Source organism: Rissa tridactyla, chromosome 2 (genome assembly GCF_028500815.1).
Source record: "Rissa tridactyla isolate bRisTri1 chromosome 2, bRisTri1.patW.cur.20221130, whole genome shotgun sequence".
NCBI classification, from domain to species: domain Eukaryota; kingdom Metazoa; phylum Chordata; class Aves; order Charadriiformes; family Laridae; genus Rissa; species Rissa tridactyla.
Genome location: NC_071467.1, coordinates 136331279 through 136351903, shown reverse-complemented (window position 1 = coordinate 136351903; position 20625 = coordinate 136331279).

Here is a 20625-nt window from a genome sequence, read left to right as displayed (position 1 = left end):
TTCATTTCAGTGGTTTTGTCTGACAAGGTTTCAGACAGAATATAATATCTCTCAGACCCGTCAGCCCCTGAAAAGCAACTCCAGTGACAGGAATCATCATAAATTGACTTTTCTATTGTATGAGGGCCTTGTTTTCTCACTTTGGCTGAAGTGGTTTTATACCTGGCTAATTTTAAACAGAGCTCACTACAGAACTTGGTTTTTTGTGCTATTTAGAACATAAGATACAACTTTTTCTTTGGCGAGGTGTGCCTCTCAAATAACAATATACATTTCTTCCTGGGGGAACTTAACCTAAGAGAGAGCACCAAGGTGTCACGATGTTCTGCTCATGGCCTTTGATCTGTTCTCCATTGCTTTGTTTCTCTCTTTGTTGTGTCTCCATCTTTCTAATCTCTTTTGCCCCTCATATTTTAACCTTCAGTATTTCTCACACACTGCAGTTAGCATCCAGTATAAAACATTAAACACCAGCAGCAAGATTAAAGCTCTTTAAGCATAAAGCAAGATGTTACAGGATGTTACCCAGAGGCAAAAGGCAGCTGAAGAAAATTGGCAGATTGAAGAAAACATAATGCTACGCTTCTTTTGAATATTTCTTCCTCTTCATAAAACTATTAAGAGTTGCAACTTTTCCCAACTTATCTCTGAAGGAAGACCGTTATCCCTCTGTTCCCCTGAACAACGCTTCCTCCTCGCAATGGGTGTTCAGGAGTCTAATTCTCCACCGCCAGCAGTGCCAACACCACAGAGCACGACCAAACAGCCTGTGCTCACCTCTGCGCTGCTGCCTAAGATCTGGGAAGAGGTGAGTTTACCCTCCTTCCTGCTCTCTAGGTACCAGACACTGGCTGATACGGGCCCTCCTTTGGAAATGGTCCTCTGTATGCAGAGGTCATCTTTTGTGGGGAGACACAATATACTTGTCCAACAAGCAGCCATATCTTGGGGTAGCGGCCCTCTCCCCTACATCTGAAACATTTGGGTAGCACAAAAAGTGGGCCAAACAGTAATTTTTATTCTTTTTTAACAGAACTTTTAAGGAAATCCTTTTGTTTGACTCTGCTCATGCTTACAGTGGCACGTAGCTGCTATAAAGAGCCAAATTATTTTGAGAACCAACTTAGTTTCAAGAACCAAAAAATTTCACATAAAAATTTGCTCTATTGCAAGATCTACTTAGATATTATTTTTTTCACCACTTCCAGTGGGTACTTTTTTGGAATACTTCACATTTTTTTCTAGGGAGTACTTCCTTTGATTCAGAGGACTATGCACCATACCAAAATTTACCATTGGAAGGACGGCTGCTTTTACCACTCTGAAATCAGATGTTTTAAATTCTGTATACTTATATGAGAGTACTCAAGTCTTCATTTTCCCGCTCAATAGCATATTTAAAACTAAAAGAACAACAGTTTTTCCTTTACAATGCCTATTTAATACTAGGTAAATCCAGGCTCCACTGTATGTCAGAACTAGGGAAGTCATCTTTGTTTATTTGGAGTATGTATACATACACATAAATGTATAAGCTTAAAAAGTCACAGGCACATTCAAAGCAAACTACTAATTGCTGACTGGCAGTAGCTTAAAATCATATTTGCAGAACTTAGGACATAAACCCCTGTTCATTTATTACACAAGTTTATCCCTCAGCTGCAGCCTGAGTGCAGGACAAGAGGGCTGCACATTACTGTAGCTAACACACAGTATTTAGATTTAGAGCCCTTTAATTTTTGCTCATCAATATTTGGAGAAAAGTTGAACACAGTGCTATACAGCAATGAACACTGAATCTCATTTCAGACTGTCTTCCGTAGCTTTTTGTGTTTAATGGAACAATTCACTTGCTAAAGCTAATGTTTGACCAATACTATTGCATATCTATTCCTTTTTTTTTTTTGCCCTGTTTGTGAAGAAACCTTAAAACCTTAGGGAATTATTGATGAATGAGTTCTTGTATCATTTACCTGCTTTAGCTATGTGTCCACCTATGCTATAAAAATATTGAACTTGTTCCAATTCTTCAACAACTCTATTTCTAGAAATTAATACTCTTCTAATATAATGTTCCTGCAACGCCTCTAGTTTTTGAGGATAATTTTTCAGTCTAAGTCTCTGGAGTTTTTTAATTGAAATATTTTATGAAAATTTCATAGATAATATTTTGGATTACCTGTTATAAAATAACATTACCTCTATGCCCTTGAAGAAGAAGGAAACATTTAAAGTTATCTCCAAATATGACTAAGGTTCTACAGTCCTTCTTGTACCTTTTTTTTTCTTTTCTGATTTACAGAATTTCTCTCTGAACAAAATATATAGATTACTATTTCTCAAGTGTGTGATTGATTCACCTTTAATACCACCTTTCGCAAATACTCTGGCAGATCGAAAGTTCTTGTTAGGAGTATTTCTTATTCTTTTCTCTGTAAACAGTTAACTTTGCAACTTGAGTGTACTCTAGGAGCATAAGGCAACCCAAAACACAGAATCACAGGGTGGCTGAGATAGGAAGGCACCTCTGGAGATTTTCTAGACCAATATCCTGCTCAAATCTGTGTAAAGTACCGCAGGTTGCTCAGGGCTGTGTCCAGTTGTGGTTTGACTGTCTGCAAAGATAGAGATTCCACAAACTGCCCGAACAAACCGTTCTAGTGTTTGACAACCCTTACAGTAAAGAAGTTTGTTATGTTTAAACTGAATTTCTGATATTTCAGTTGTGTCCATTGCATCTTCACTTAAAAGAAGTTAGGAGGGGTATGTCTTTAAGCAATTCAAGTCATCCTACTGTCAATTCTGAGCTTATTATCTCCATTGCCATCAACCTACAGCTCCTTGGGATCTAAACACTACATAATTAAGATGCACCGAGCATGGTCTGGCTTTGATGAAGTTACTTCAAACTTTACAACGCTCACCTGAGAAAATACAAAAGGAGGGTTTAACTCTTCAATTTTTCACAGTAGCCTAGCATTAAGACAACTAACTTTCCTAAGAAAGAAAAGACGTGGACTCTAAAAACCACTTTGGCTCAAGGCAGTCCCAGTCCACTACGCCACCACCACCCAATTTTGTGCAAAAGCCTAGTTTTTCCATTGGTTGGAACTGGATCACAGTGCCACCAAAAATGCACTATGACATATGAAGGGGCACAGGCAAAGCATTTTCATTTCCTTTCCAAGAACCAATGGCACTGAGCATCACTGTAAATATGCCTGTCCTTGCTTAGAACTCCTTTTTCTATGGTTTTCTATCTTTTGTACTGCTGGATATTTAATATTATCTTTCCTTTGCATACTGGTTGAACATCTAGCTAGCAGGCCTAGCGCATCAGCAAAATTTACTAACTGGACACCATGCAGAATCCAGGCTGCTTGCATCAATCCACATATCTTATCATAATGAAATGAATATCAATGCAAAACGTATGAGGGAAAACAACTGACTGGATCTGACAGCAGTGCCTATGATAAACACTGTTTTCTCAAGTTCAGTCAAGTTTTGCTGAGTTTAATTTTTTCATGCTTCATGATTTAAGCTGTCAAGATGTTAACTATTCATGTTGGCAGACAGCAACACCTGAAGATATTCCAAAACCAACTGTGAAGGAGGATGTTGCATGCTTTTCTTTCTCTGTGAATTGGGGGGTTTTTTTGGAGATTTGTTTTTACTATTGCTCGTCTCATGTGGTTATTTGATCAATATAAGCTTCTAAAATAAAATAAAATAAAGCAAACATGCTCTTCCTTTTATTAATTTTATGAAACAAAAAAGCCTCAAAACTTTAGCCATCCCTAAAATATAATTTTATATAAGTCAAACTGATTTATTTTACTTTCCCTCACAGAGAGCTGACATTTTGACAATATGGTGGTTTTGTCATCATCCTTAAGATCCTATGTTTATTGGAGAGTCCATGTATTATACCAAGGTATTGTAATTTTTGTGCGCATCCTTTACAATCAGAATTTATCAAACTGAAGGTTTTATGTTTTCATGAATTTTATAGTCCATATTTAAATTGCATCTTTATAATTATTTAAATTTCACATTCCTCCAACATTCCTTCAACACCATGCTTTCTATAGACAAGTAAAGATTTCTTTAAAGTCTAATGAATAACAACAGGCTTTTAAAGTGATTGAGCTATTCATTACTTCTAAAAATTATCACAGAACTGGAATATTCCTTCAGTGGTTGTTATCCTCAAGGAAATTAATGTCTATGTAAAGTTTAAATTCATATTCCTGAGATTTTAGCAATTCTCAGGGTGAAGGCAGAAATAAAAATATACAATACTCCCTTGGGTGAGTTCTTACCTAGTTAAAATTTGCCATTGTTATAGTGGCACTTAGAATTTGTGCTATTTGAGTGTTGCCCCTCAAAATTCTTTTTTATATCAGGATTCATGCAACTTCATCGGCCTCATCCTCAAATATCTAAATAAGCGTATTTCTGAATGACATTCGCATGTTTTTTTCTTCTGTGGTCTTCTATCTGATACTACTTTTACCCTTTTTTTTCTTTTTTTTTTTTCTTACAAACACATTTTGAAGTTTTGCAATTTCTTGTGCACAAGAAATTTGTGCACAGGAAATTGCAAAAGTAAATTGCACAAGAAATTCATGCACAATTTTGCACAAATTAATGTCTCAAATTCCTTTAACCTTGATTTTTGAGCCTTCAAAGTGAAATACCATGAAGTACTTGTTTAATATCACAGCCTTTAATCTTTGTGTCTCAGAGCATCAGGTCACTCCTAGTTCTTCCTTTTATGAAGAAAAAATGAAAGTGATATCGAAGTGATCACGTGTGCCATATCTCATTCTGTACCTTATCTTTGTAGGTTCTTATAATCTGCAACAGCAAACTTGGTTTTATTTCTGCGTGAACTGTTGTTCAAATCTTCCACTTGTATTTTCACTTTGTTGCTGGGATTTTGCCTATCAGTGCAGAGCTCTCATAATGGTTTTAGAGAAGATATATTGACCGCGTCATGGGGTAGCCCAAATCTTTATGAGGTTTACTTTTCCATTTTTGAACTGAAAGGATATTTACTCATGCATATACAAGAATAATTTCTACTTTAAAACCACCATAAATTTTTTAATGACTACTTCATATTTTTGAGATACTTTAAAAACCTTTCACTTTGAAGTCAAGATTATTTATCCAGTGCTTTAGCAGTGCATTTTTTCTTCTTCAGAGGTGAAAAATATATTATTTACCTACCAGAGCTCTTTTCCTAATCAGTTTACTTAATCCATCTGCATCCCTTCACCCAATTTTTGATATTTTACTTTCATCTCTAAACATTTACATTCTTCTGTCACAAAGAATGTATTACATGCCACATAAATACACATTCAATCCACTAATATTCTCTCCACTTTTCTAGCAGAAGAGGGAAGCTCAGAGTTCCTTTCTGAAAGTCACCTGTCAGTTCTGTTAAGTCACACTCCAGTCAAAACTCCCATCTCAAAACAGGATTTCCTACAAATTTATTTTTGGATTTCCCAGAAATGTAATGAAATACTGTTGTCAAAAGACAGCAAGGCACAGAGAGCATTGTAATCCCATAATCTTTCCCAGATCCTTGCTTTTGCAGAGGTCTGCTTGAAACAAGCTCTGTATGTGCACCCATTAAGTGCAACAAAGCCACTCCAATGCAGCATGGTGTTGGCGCTACTGCAGCCCATTTTTCAGCCAGGCAGCGCACCAGGCCAACACAGCTGACGTCTGAAGTAATTGGCTATTTCCTTAACGTGGTACAGTTCTCCAAGGAGACTTTACTCTGTGCAGTACCAGCCTAAAAGATCAGGAAACCTTCCAGCAGTAATGCCCACAGCAACCAGGAAGGATGCAGAACCAGATCAAAAGTTACCAGTATTTACCTGTTTCAAATACAGACTTCACTGTATTTCACTACATATAGGGTAAAATCACACCATTTTGTCATAGGAGTTGCTGAGATGAGATACTTTATTACAGTGATCAGAGATTGGATCCTGACATAATGCAAGTCCTACGGCAAAATGGCAAAGATTAACTCTTCTTAGTAATTTCATACATCAACTCTAGTGAAACATAGGAGAAACTGGAAACATGGAGCATGTAATTCCTAGACACCTTCATTAAGATTTCAGGGGTTTATTTAGCATGGCACTTATAATATGCTAATATTAATTTAACATAATTAAATATGTAAGATAATTGCATTATATTATTTACACATGTACGTATAAATATCATGAAGTATAGAAAATATGCATCTAGTTCGATATTTAAAAGGCTGACAACAGCTCCCACCATGTAGCTTTAACACAGGGTGGGACAGACCATGTCAACGTACTCCTGCGCGAGGGAATTCTCGCCCAAAGGCAGGGCCTGTTGCAGCCTCATGGATCACTAATTGGGGAATCCATCATTGACCATAGTTTGGAAACCCCTAGTTCCTGATATAATTCGTTTAATACAGAAGGCAAATAAAATATATTCATAATGAGCCTGCTATTAGCAATAAGGTAATTTAATGATTTACCTGATATTTACTGTTCAGTAATTTCCAGATTCTTGTTTTTAGATAACCAGGATGAAATATAGTGCAAGAGAAATATATTCTCTGTAGGAAAACAATAATAATAAAAAAACAACAAAAAACCAAATTTACAGCCAAAATTACAGCCAAAAGAGGCTTTCTGTTAAAAAAAATAGTTAAGTTATGGCTTATTTCTGCAACAAGCTTGTGAGAAGGTTTTCACAGATGAAAAAATTACATGTAGCTTAAGTTATAAAACATTCTCCTTAACAATTCATAGAAAGTCATAAATATAAAGTTGACTGAACGTGGGGCAGCAGCCTACCTGTCTAGCAAGCTCAACTTTAAATAGGAATCCTTCAAAGTTTATTCATAAAATTAATTAAAAACCCCTTTACAGTAATTAGGACATCCAAAGGCCGTTGTATATACTTGGGAAGCAATCCTGATAGTACAAACAAATCTAGTATCTCGTGTTGTTTATACAATATCAAAAGATGTCATGATGAAACTGGTGAAATTATAGTAGTTTAATAATCAGAAAAAAAAAACAACCCAAAACCACTCAAATAAAAAAAAATCACTGACAATATAGAATACATTATAAATGTTCCCTTACAACTAACATTTTCTAGTATGAATACTAAACATTATATATCCGTTCCTTTATAGAAAGACTATAGTCAAAACTGTAACCTAACTACTTAAGCGCCAGTGTATCCTCTATAGCTGGCAATAGATTTGGGAACACATTTCCTAAAAATCTTATCTGGAATGTTTCGTTTCTGCTTGTGGCCTTTCACTGCATTATTAATTTTTGCTCTTGCATTTTTCCAGTTCATAAAATTGAGGTAATGCTGAGCTACAAGCTAGAGGTGAAAACTAATTAGTGCTCACACAGTGCTTTAAACATGCAAAGCACCTGATAAATTTTAAATTATCAGATATTTACAAAACACAATCTCCTTTAAAATACATTTTTCATTGTTATTGTTTAAAAATTATATTCTTCTCATAACTTGCTCTTTAACGTGGGACATACACTGGGTTTGAGAGAAACAGCCCTTCAAAGTACCTATCTATAATAAGACGATAGTGTCAAGAAGAGAGTATTGGCAGGACTGAGTTAAAGAAAGGCTCTTTATCACATTCTGTCGTATGTAAGAGCATGTGTAGCATGTTTTGCACTGAGTCATCAGTAGCAATATAGTGTTACATCAATCACATTTTTTAGATTTGGAGCAGACCTAAACAAATATTTGGGAAAATACTGCTGCCTATATGTGCTGAGACAAGAGAAATGAGAAGATTACTCAAGCAATAAAAGGGCTTATTTTTTTTCTTTATTTGTTTTACAAGTGCCTTTATAACCATTGTCAGTGTTACTTATAGCTTTTCGCTGGAGAAAGGGAGTGTCCATGGTGTGATGTATACTCATAAATAAATGTATTGTAGAAATAATTATTCAAATCTGAATAAGAAATCTTTTCACACCCTTCACAAGCAGGGCTGGCAAGACAATTAAGAGACCCGCATTCAGGACTGGGCCGTACACAGGCAGACATTACCAAATCAAAGGAACAGCTATAAAATCAAAGTGTTGAACATTATGTCAAACCTTAAATAATTCTTGCAGCGAAAATGCGTCATAGGTTTTGAGACAGAAGCAATACAAGAAGGCAGTACTGTATGAAGCAGAGAAGAAGCAGTTCACCAATGTACTAAAGCCCATTGGTTCTCAGACTTTCCAGTAATTACTAATGCATCAACACCTGGAATAATTCTTCTTCTTGCTTAACAATAATAAGTATCCACATTCTGATTAAGTGCAAAGTTCGTTGTAATCTTTTGTTTGATCCCAACTGTACGTACTTACCAGCATTCAGCAGAAGACTCAATATTCCTGCAACACACAAAACATAAGGCTTTTGTGCTACAAAGGACTTTGTTGGTAACCAGAACAACAGACAATTTATCCATGGTTTGTGATTTTGCAGTTTTTCCATTACACGTTGCACACGTTCCATTGAAACCTGGTATTCATAATAAAAATTCTCATTTTCACTTGCCTCCATCTCATCATGGGGGAGACATCAGATAAAAGAATAAACTAAAACAATGAAAAAATATTTTCCTTTTTAGTCACTCAATTTTTTCAGATGATAAAAACACTTGAAGCAAATCTGCCATCTGTAAAAGAAACGTGGTCAGGTTTCTTTCTCAACTAGTTCTCTAAAAAAGTAAGTGCAGATTTGTATGAAGTATCCAGCATGTTAAAAAAACTTATACCAGAGTTGAGTGCGAAATTAAAATACAGGATCATCTTACCATTTATCTTTGAAGAGACAATCACGGAAGAATATCAAAAGCAATTTGAAAAGGAACTTGCAGTTTCCCCTTTGTGGATTATTCTTATGAGGATTGATTTGAGCTAATGCCAAGATGCAATTAATTTAAATTTGAAGTTGCCACTGTAAATAATTGAACTCCAAATAAAATCATTATTCTAAATAATGCCTAGGCATCAAAGAGTATAAAAATAGCCACTTAAGGAAAAATACATATACAAATATTTCGTGTATTTTATGGACAATTTTAATGATAATCAGCAAGACATAGGACATGAAAATTAAAATATTCCAACCCCCTTTCCCTTTTACTTTTTTTATAAGTGAAATGATTATTTCTGTGTGACAAAATAAAAATGTATTTATTTACTAGCCACAGAAAGAGAAGGCACATAGAATCAGTTTGCATTCATGTAAATAATGTGGCTGGCGGTATAGTGGCACAATTTAAAATGCAGGAAAATGACTGAAGAAAATACATTTCCATTCTTATTACGTCTTTATGATTTTGAAACCAATGTTTAATTCATGTATGGAGATTCTTCCTCTTTTTTATTTTATTTATTTTTATTATTATGAGGTACAATGTATACCTATAGGAAACTGAGGCTCAGACTGATTTCTTTAAAACCTGTGTGTCACCATTTACAACAGTAGCTACAGAATCCATATGATGGCCTTGCTTAAAACTTTGCTGTTTATTCATTTTGCATATATACAGGGATTCAGTAATTCTCCTGAAGAGTGAAAGAAAGAACAGAATCAACTTCATTCCCTCGCATGTGTTCACTTACATGATTAAAAGCAGTAAATCATCTGTTCTGAGAGGAACACAACTGAGAGGAGCTACAACTCAGAATACACTCAGCAGGTAGAAATGCTTATTAAAAAGGCACCACTGTCACAGAACTATTTCATAATTATGCTGTCTTGCAGGTTTACACCTCTTAACATGATTTAGAAAATATGCAATATAAACTTACGTTTGTCCTAAATCTTTTTAAAACTCTGCCTTCCATAACAGCTGCTTGTTGAGCAAAAATTTCTGATGAGAGTTTCTACATTTCCATTTTTTTTGTCCTGACACCTAGCAAGTTTTCCCTAATATTTTTCTTTGTTTAAAAAATATACTCTTTTGTCTCATAATGTAGGAAGCATTTCATTACCATCCTGTCTAAATAATAATCTTTCATTCACAGAAGGGTCTTAAACACTTTCTTCAAATTTTTATGAACAGTCAGATTTTACAAACGTATCATTCTTGTTCTGTTACGGACTTCAATTTGTCTGTATCTTTCTGAAGAGGGTGTGTGGTCGTAGACATCTAATTCCAACTAGATATTACCATACTAGAATCACAGTAAATTTTCAAAACTTTACAAACTACAAAATTTCACTGGAATTAAAATGGCAGTATTTCTAAAGATTTCTAATATTTTATCTAGAGCAGACAAAACCCCTCAGCTCTCAGTTTGTATCTTAAACTTAAAAAAACCCCCCAAAACTTTATAATTGTAGTTTTACTTATTGAGAACACTACAGAATGACACTCCTGGAAGAACTGAGGCAATGGAGAAAGGCTTTATGCTACGCAATGCAAAATCAGCTTAATTTGAAACACTAATGAGAGATTTAGCTTCACATATTTGTGCTAGACACTAAAAGCACATAAAAGCTAATATTAATTAGTATGATTATGAATCCTTTTTCTGTTATTTAGGAAATATATTTCATTAATAGAACATACAATGGAACCATAAAATATATCAATGTGAGTGCTGACTGCAACTTGTTTTTACATTATCTGAAACAGATTACTGCTTATACCGCTTTAAATTGGCAAGTTTAATTATGCAAACCTGGGTCTGAAAATGGTGTTTTTTTACTTTGCCTACATGTTCTCATTTGCAATTATTTATTCTTTCCACAAAATTTGAAACTTTTAGTGTCAAACCTATGAAAATATTATAAGCTCCGTGTTCTTTATTTCCATACATTATTAGAAGACAAAAAATGCAGAGAATCCATGATGGCACGTTTGTATAATATGTAGTCATTTCATTAATGTTACTATTTCTCTAAAATATTTCAAAATCAGAATTTTCACTTGCACATGGGAATACATTATCTACACATTTTTACTGATCATGACAACGCTGATGATTTATCTTTTTAGCGGTCAGCTAACTAAGCAATTTTAAAAACAGCATTTAAATTTTAATAAGGCCTCACTGCCTGTCAGTAGTAAGCAGATGTGATTTGTCAAACCTTATACCATAAAGCAAGGTCAGAGTTAAATTAACCTCTATCAGAAGTAAAACTATGGAGCGGTAGAACCAACTCTGGGTTTCTCGGCAATGTGGTCAAAACCAAATTTTCCAAAGGACGCAAGGCTGGGACCTGAACAGGGCTGGAAAGGAAAAGGCTGGAGCTAAGACAGAGTCCAGGAGAGCTGGACTCGCACCTTTCTGAAGCCAGCAAGGAAACACAGACAAAATGGCAATTTGTGCTACCGGAGGGAGCAGCCTCTCTGCTGTGCCTCCCGGCCTCTGCCAGCTGTGGCAGGTTTCCCCAGGTTCTTCTGTGGGAAAAACCACCTCCTGCAGTCTACTGCCCTGGTGTCTTCCTACCTCACCTGTGCCTAGGATCCACCCATACAGCCACTGCCCATCTTGTGCTCTTGGTGCACCAGAGTATGATCTTTCAGCTAAAGATGAACATGGAGTACATTTGGGAAGAGGAGAAGGAATAGTTTTCTTATAACTCACTTCTAGACAGATACAAGGCTGCCTTAGAACGATCTCAGGTGGTACAGAGTGAAAGAGAATCAAAGGATCATAACAACTTCCTGGATTGCTGCTACTTCCTCCCTTTATAAAAGGTTATACGTTGAGGTGACTTCATTTAAGTCTGTTAATCGAAATTCCAGTATGACTATTTAAAGTTCTTCAACATGCATGTACAAGAGAAGTTTAATTCAGGCTTTCAATACTTTTAAAGTAACCTAATTTAAGTAATCAAAACTTAAACGCAGTTGATTTGGGGAAAAGCAACTAACCCATTCAAGACCTCAGGACATTTGTTTTAAAAGCGGGTATCCGGTGTCCTATTCTCTTTTTGATGGGTGTGGAGGAGGGAAGATTTGTTTGTGGGTTGTTTGTTTTCTTTATTGTTTGTTTGTTTGTTTATTTATTAAGATAATGCACATTGGGCTCCACAGCATGACAGGAAGTTCTCAAGCCTGTACTTAGAGGAGGAAGAACTTGCTCTGATTTTTTGATCCCTATATATCGAGCACTGATGGTGCAATGAGCACTGCTGTTACCCTGATAGTTTTTCCCCCTCAGACAGGATTTCTTTTTAACTCCTGAATGCTTATGTCTGTCCTCAAACTCTATATGCAGAAATCCTGCTTCAACATTGAATTTTTTAATTATGTCTCAACAAAAAATACTAAATAAATGATAACTTTTTGGACTATCCAGTTTTCCCATTGAATTAGTCTCACTTGGTGAATAACTGAGGAACCAAGCAATGTATTCATGTAAAAAGGAAATTTATAAAGTCATCGTTGTTCTTATTACTATAATACTGTATTTGATAAATGACTAAAACTCTTTTTTGAAGTAACTATCACTGTAAAATAAATATGTTTGGGCAGGTTTAGAAATCAACGCTGACAAAATTTATTTTAGCAGAAATCCAGATCAAGAGAGCCTGAGCTTAATAAATCTGCTCACTTCACTTTGCACATTCAAAAGACAGCAAAGCAAACATGCAAAGGATTCCCCACAGCAGTTTTAGATCTGGGAAAGGTCTGTTAGGAATACAAACACCTCTGGGAAAATATTATCTAGGTGTATTTCCATTATGATGTCTTGTTAGTACTCTGTGTTTCTAAACAGCTAACATAAAAAAATAAGGACTATGGTTGGTGAATAGATTTGCAAAAACGTAATATGTAGATTGAAAAACACAAAGTATGGCTTTTGTCAATATTGTGATATTTCTAGAGACTACAATTTTCAAAAGCTATTTTGCTGACAACAGTGTAGCATTTCTGTGTGGGAAATTACAAACATTAAAATCTATGAGGCAGTAGAAATCAGGTAGATACACAAGGAGAAAATAAACTAGGTCTATGGATGGTAAAATATCGTTAAAAAAAAAGAAAAGAAAAGAAAAAGTGCAGTACGTCACAGATTCTGTGGCTTAGCTGAAATAGCACAGAACCAGAAATACATAAAGGTAAAAGATTGTTTTAAAGTAAATGGGCAGAAAAAATTGCACACAGAACCCCCCCCATCCTCTTATAAGTTAAATTACATACATACCACTTAGAAATGTTTCTTACTTCCTCAGATATAAAATCCTGCCGTACTTTTGAGAAATATAACAAAACATTAGTTTTCTGCATACAAATACTTGTGTTTCAGAGAATGCAAATTTTTTCTTCTTGTTTTTACTAGTTGAAAAGTAAAAGCATATTGTATTTGAATAATATATTGTTCTTACCTGTCTTGAAAAGCTAGCTTGTCACTTGTTCAAGAATACCTTGATCCGATGTCTATATCAAATCATCTAACCTGAAATGAAACTGTGTGCTAGGGGAGAGGCTCTCATTTCTATTACTTTTTATAAAAAAAAATAAATATAGATGACAGATCCTTTTACAAGGTAGCCTAGAGTGACTAGTTCTTGTCACAATGTTGTCATAGTGACAGTGACATCAATATACTTCATGACAATCAGTACAGCAATTTATCTGGAGAAAACATCAGCGTTGATTCCTGAGTGTATTTTGTATTGATTTCCTTTACAAGTCTCATTAGATTATTTATTTTTTGCACTATTCCTTAATGAAAATGTGACTTTAGTAATTCTTCTGGTTGTAAGTAGCCTGGTAAAAAAAAAAAAAAAAAAAAAAAGAAAAAGACCAGAATAATATGAAACAAAAAAAGTTTGACTGTAAAATTTCTTCATACAAATTGAAATCTCGGTTATTTGTTAGCATAACAGAGACACCTCCTAGGTCTGATTCTGTGACCCTGCAGTTATAAGCCTTTTCTAAAATAAGATATAGAGTTGCTTACGGTATAAAGTAATATGCACAGATACCCACAGTAAAAGGAGCCGAAAATAGTCCCCTACAAAGAGGTAATACATTCTCAGTCTCAAGTATATTTAGCTAGGAAACACTTCACGTCTACTAAAACTGCTCAGTTTCATGGTCATTCACAGAGCCCATCTTCAACCTACAACTTGCCACCTTCCTGAAACTTTTCCTGTTTTCCCTTAGTAATTGCTACATGACATACAGTCATGTGAAGTTCCCGAAACAGAAAGTGTGTATTTTCCTTTTTTTGTCTGATAACTCTGTCCCTAAAAGTAGGTGAATGCTGCAGTTCACCTCTTGCCTTTGTGCTATATGAAATCTGCCAAGGCAACACATCAGTGCTAATTGTGATCTTCTCTATTGATAATAGAAATAATTTTCAGACTGCAGGTGATAAACTTTGGTATTGATTTCAAATGTTTCCTTCAAATGGTATGATTTTAAAAAAAAATGTTTTCTGATGGTAGCACTCTCAAACTACTGATAATAGCTTGAATCCTGAAGGAGACCACCTCTTTTTTGCTGTTTATTCAACACATTAAGTGGGAATTAAGCCAATACACCTCTCCACTTTCTAAATAAAAAGGAAATATCGTTGCACCAGTACATCAATCCAATAAGTTCCCATATCGTGAACATTCTATTTATCTGTAATCCCAAATGTTTGAAATAAAAGCCACAGTTGAATAAGGAGAAATACAGGGAAGTGGGATAACTTTTAGAAATAAGCTAAGTTTCCCATCACTTAGTATTAGCCCCATTAGGTCTGCAGTTGAAGCTAGTCATGTACCCTGCACGCAACCTGCAAAAGAATTCACTCCGTCATTTCAACATCTTCGTTAACTGGGATCACTCATCCTCCAAAGGTGCCTCTCTCTCCCCATTAACTATCCTCTACATTGCTTATGTCTGCCATAATCTACAGTTGTTTCAAACTAGACACGTTGCTTAGCCTCTTAAAAGGCTAATGAATCCTGTCATACAAAAATATGGATTCATATATAGTACATCCAATCAAATTATCAGGTAGTAGGTTTAGGAAAAAAAGGGGAAAAAAAAATGTTACTGATACAAAAGACTTCAGAATCAAAAAGAAAGGTTTTGAAACTTAGATTATAAACTGGTTCACAAAGGAACAAGGTTCTTCAATAGCTACTCTCAAATGCTCAAACCACAGCCCCTTTCTGAGAAAGTCCCTAAATAAAGACACACAGAAGGATTTGAGTTGCAGTGCTTAGGTCGCCACATTTTATTTTCAGAATACACTCAGCAGAAAGGCTATCTTTTATTTTGAAATGCAATTACTGCACTATGTAACAAACAAGACTTAGGCTCTTCACTATCAGCAGCAGTTAATGGGAGGCCTGACTCCCTCAGGCATTTTATAACTATCCCTAAATGATTCTATTATAGGCTTTGAAAAGTTTGACCAGAACTATATTATAAAGGATGAGCAACAGATGAGAGAGTCCTTTGCCGTGTGAGTTGGTACTTGGCACAAAGTCAGGTGCATTTATATCATGCTATGCATATACTTTAAGTAGAAAAACAGCTTTACTGTAAATTGGGAAAAAGTACTCTAGTCTATGGTACATTAACAACTCAAAACAAAGCAAGCATGTTTTATTTCCTTACAAAGTCTACTAAAAGGAAAAAAAATATTAAACTGGTTTTGAAGGCCTAAGTTGCCAAATATTGTATTTAAATATTGTATTATAAATACTGGAATATTGTAGTAGTTATTTTTAAAGATGTTCTTCATAACTGATATCTTTATTAGTCGATTACTCATCCAAAAGGCCAACAGAGAGACAACATCTACCAGCTGCTCCTCTTAATCATCCGATACTGAATTCTTCATTGATATCCCTATATAAGATGTTGTTCCTTTACAGAACAGTACGAGACCGAGGTCATGTACTGACCTGAAATCATTCTGTGACTGACTGCTTTAAAAGTCAAATGAGCTTATTTTAAACACCACGGTGATATTTGAAACAGTTTTTCTCCAAAGTAACATGAACAATTTGCAAAACAAAAGGAAGCTTAAAAAATACAAGAAAACTGAAATTGCAAGTTCCCTGAATTTTCACCAATACCATAATATTTAAATCTTACGGCATGTCTTTCTCACTGAAACCACTTACTTCCTATGCAACACGCACTTCTAATTGGATTTATTCAGAATAAATCATATTAGTGAAGACACAAGAAAATTTGATTTCAAGAGTACACAGAAGTAGCAGACAGTGAGCCTTCTAGCTAGAGCAATGCAGAAAACCTCCCCCACTTTATAAAGCATTGTTACAATTTAGTCTAGCACCCAGGTTAGTTAAATAAGGTGCTAAAGCAACAAAATCCATCAGCTCAGAAATATATGTGGCATCTTTCAATGCACTTAAACCACAAATGCCCAAGTTTTCATCACAGGGGAAATTTCAGCTTTTTCTTTCTGTAAGATTAGTTTGGGTATCACTGTTGTAAATGAAGATCAGAGTCAAGTTTTAACATAAAAAAGAAAGTGTGATGGAACAGAGCTCCTATTCTCAATTAAATCATAAACTAGTCCTCCTACTAGTCCAGTTTTGGGATACCATTAATTATCTTTTGGGACAAAGAAAAAAAAATATTTATTCCAGCTTTGTGACCTCTAATTCTAAACCACTAAAATTTTAATCTCTGAAAAAAAAAAATCCCTTTGAGGATCACTAACGTGGTTTAGTTTTGCAAAAAATAAATGTGTGATGATGATACACATAATTGTAGTTTACTTGAGTTAAAAAAAAAAGAAAAAAGAAAATCAATCTTCACATTAAAAAGTGCATTCAGGCTTCTTTTGTGTTGTTAATTCATCTTTGGTTTAAGTTCACAGTTTTGCAAGCTGACATTTGTCAATGAGTGTATTTTTGGTTATATAAAAGTGACTGTATTTGCAAATAATAAAGGTGGTAAATTTGTTCAGTAATATATATATATGAACTTAAACAGCAGATTTCTGTAATATGGAATAATGGATCAGGGTAGACAAAGTACCTGCTCTCATAGATACTCACGATCTTTATAATTAATGAACTGCCAGACAACATGGAACTTTTTGATCATGGCCTTTTATTGAGTCAATAACCCTTCAATTCATGACCCTGTAATTTTTATGAAATATTAATAATGAAACTTCATATAAAAACTTCCTACAAAGAACTGATATTATTGCAAATAAATTAATCAAAACTGTTCCAGTTAAGAAATCTCCGAGGGCAGAAAGAAATGGCAGAGGAAAACACATGAACAAGTCACAGTAGAAGTCAATTCTGTTTCATCAAAATTTCCCCACCAACCTGATAAGGTATCATTGAAGATCACTGATCCCTAAGAAGGCCTGTGAAGTTATAGTCATCTAATATTGGAAGCTGATACTGTGCATCAAACTGAATTAATAGACCCTAAATAAAACAATTTTTTTAAAAAAATGATTTTGCGCTGCAATTATAAGCCCGCTGTGGGCAGTGCACTGAAGAAGAGGAGCTGTGTACTTCAAGTTTATAATAGCTGTCAGAGGCCAGTTTTTTATTTTTAAAAGGTGAAATTGCTCTTGTCTTCCTGCCTACTGCAAAATGTTTCCATAAAGAAAGAAATTGCTTACTGTACCACGGTTTAATTCAACAGTCACGGCATATACAGAACGGACAGAATTAATTTATTTTAGAGAAGCACCTTACCAACCCATGGCAAAATAGTTCACATACGGCAGGCTGCACGGGTATCATTGATAAGGGTGCTGAGCTGTGTCTCTCAGTAGTCGCTCCAGATACCATACTATGACAAACAATACTTACAGGGTGAATATACCTTCTTTAAACTTCACAGCTAGAGCACTACTAGTTTTATATGTTAGGTGCACAGCCTGTTTTAGACTGTTCCTTGCAGTGAATTTCTATCCACGACACTGTCTGGTAAATATGACTGACTTACATGTAGTTTTAAATTTATTTTTAGTTATTTTTTCCCCCCAAAACACATTATCTTTTCCTCAAGCTCAGTGAAGAGAAGCAGTGAAGATGCACGGGTGTCTTCAAATCCCCAAGTTACCTTCCAGAAATCTCTGACACCAACCAGCCAACTTTTACTTGAATGCAGCATCTCTCCTACGTATTTGGTTTTGTACATAATAATAGGGAATTCTCTAGGCAGATGTGAGACTAGAGTTATAACTACACAGAATGTAAATAGTAGATAGAAAAACTTGTTGGGAAGAGGATGAGTCCATGGGATTCTTACACCAAGATATCGCCAGCAGCTTCTAGTAGCTATAGGTTTAAAGCAGACTATTCCAGGTATCTTAAAATGCCGAAAAGCTTTTATGTAACCACTTAAGTATTTACATTACTGATGTTGATACTTAGTAACAGGATTAACAAATTCTTTCAAGTGCTTGGGTTTAATTAAGTGCCCATATCTGAAGTGAGCAATTTATTTTAAACTAACATATCTTTAGTTGCGATTTAGTTTAAATGATAATCTGGGCATCGTTTGACTAAGACTGTCAGGTCTTTGTTGCTGGGATGCGATAAAATATCATTGACAAACACTTTGATTCCTTGCAGTCCTACTATTTTTGGACTGTGGGTTTTTTTTGTGCTATATTGTCTTTAGTGGTCAATATCTCTACCATTTCTAGATCAAATGGAAGATCTGAGTAACTACTACTCAAGTATATGAAGACAGACTACTTCGGAGTCCAGCACCAGTTCTTTAACCGTGATGGCTTTCTCAGCTTGGTTGCCTCCCTTCACAGATCGATGGATACACTGCCAAGAACTCTGCGCATAAGGCAACATGAGAGTTCAGGACAGGTATCTCAGACTGTAAAGATCATCCTGACAACAGCTCATGCTGACAAAACATGCAGCATGGAGGGAGCTTGAGAAACTGGAAAGAGACACGACTGACAGGCAGCGCAAGACAAGATATCATCCTGAAGCACCACCTTCTGCGCAGGGGATTGAAAGCCAGGACCCTTTTGTTCAGTCTGATCTGCCAGCATTCAGACTGACAGTGAGACATGTATTTCCTACTAAAAACTTGTCTGCAGCGTACTTGAGAAAGACTGCAGTGTTTCCCTACTGTTTTGTTAAAGCTTGAAGTGTTAATACATGTACAAATCACATCAGTGATTGCTTTTGCTGATTCTAAGGTATCACTCCATCCTTTCAATTATACTCTGGTGTGTCACTCATGACAGCTTCTCCTCCAACTCCAGCCTTAATCTTACTCCTACTCTCAACACACGCACTAACACAAGTGGAACTGTGTTTAAAAACTCTACCTCATTTTTTATGTTCTGATGTCCTCCTATGACTTCAGCTATCTCAGGACAGGTTTTCTTTACAAATTCTGTACGATTTTATTTATTTATTTATTTATTTATTTTTTTATTTATAATAAATTCAAACCCAACATTTGGGTTTTCATTGTTTTTATCATTTTAAGGCTTCTATTCTCAGTGCTGGTGTTGTTCACATACATAGGAAAAGAAATTTAGATTGTGACTTCTCCTTCCCAATGTATACCACAAGATAATTAATCTTTATTCTTTTTTAGCCTACTAGTAGCATGGACAAAACCAATATTTCTGACAATATGGAAGCTGTGGGGAAGCAGAATATAAATGGACTGATGAAAGTGGCTCATCCTGGGTGCTCTTCACGAGTAATCCCACCCACTGCTGCAGTCACAGACAGAAGTCTGTGTAAAAGGGCTGTGTAAAACATCAGTGAGTCATTCTTACGTTAAAATTGTTACAAGACCTAAGGTGTTCTGTCTGTCTCAAGGATACAGGGCTTTGTGGTCTTCTAATTAATTACAAGTTTTAAGCATTTTTTGATGATTTATTAGGATAAACACACGTGTCACCACACCCTTTTCTGTACTTCAGTCAAGAAGAGAAACCAAATAATTGGTTCCAAAACATTTTCAAGAGTGTGCAGTCTAAATCTTAAATTTTGATAATATTACAAACCTGCACATTAGTTTGTGCTAAAATTCAAGTTTTTTGGCTTTCAGCGATGTAAGCCATTTACAGCAAACCTGCATGTGCAGGTGCATGCAGAGTGCATGCTTTTCTTGCATATACCTGTTTTAGTGCTTTATATTGCTTACCCACTGCTGCCAAAAAACCAAACCTCAGCCACCTGACCAGCAAGGTAAGGAGGAGAAAATTCAGTTTCTCAGTCAGACAGTAGAGCAGACTCATTACAGATGGAAACTGAAAAGGTATTCTGTGAGAGTGGTGGTACCACTTTGCAACAGCTCAGAAAAACACTAGCTTGAAGCAGGAAGACCCAGATACCAAGGGCAATACTGATCAATTAATTTTTTGTCAAATACCTCTAGTTCAGTCTGTAACTGCTGTCCTCTTGTCTTTATGGATGAGGTGGTTTGTAACTTCCATTCTGACTCTTCATTTTGAAGTGCAAAGATTAAAAAAAAAAAAAAAGAAAGGAACAAGAGGTGGAGATAGACAAAGTGAAGATACCTTAATTCAACTTCAAAAAGGCAGAAGGTGAACTCTGAAAAATGGATCTCTCTCTGGGAAAGCCTGCTCACTCCAGAATCATGGG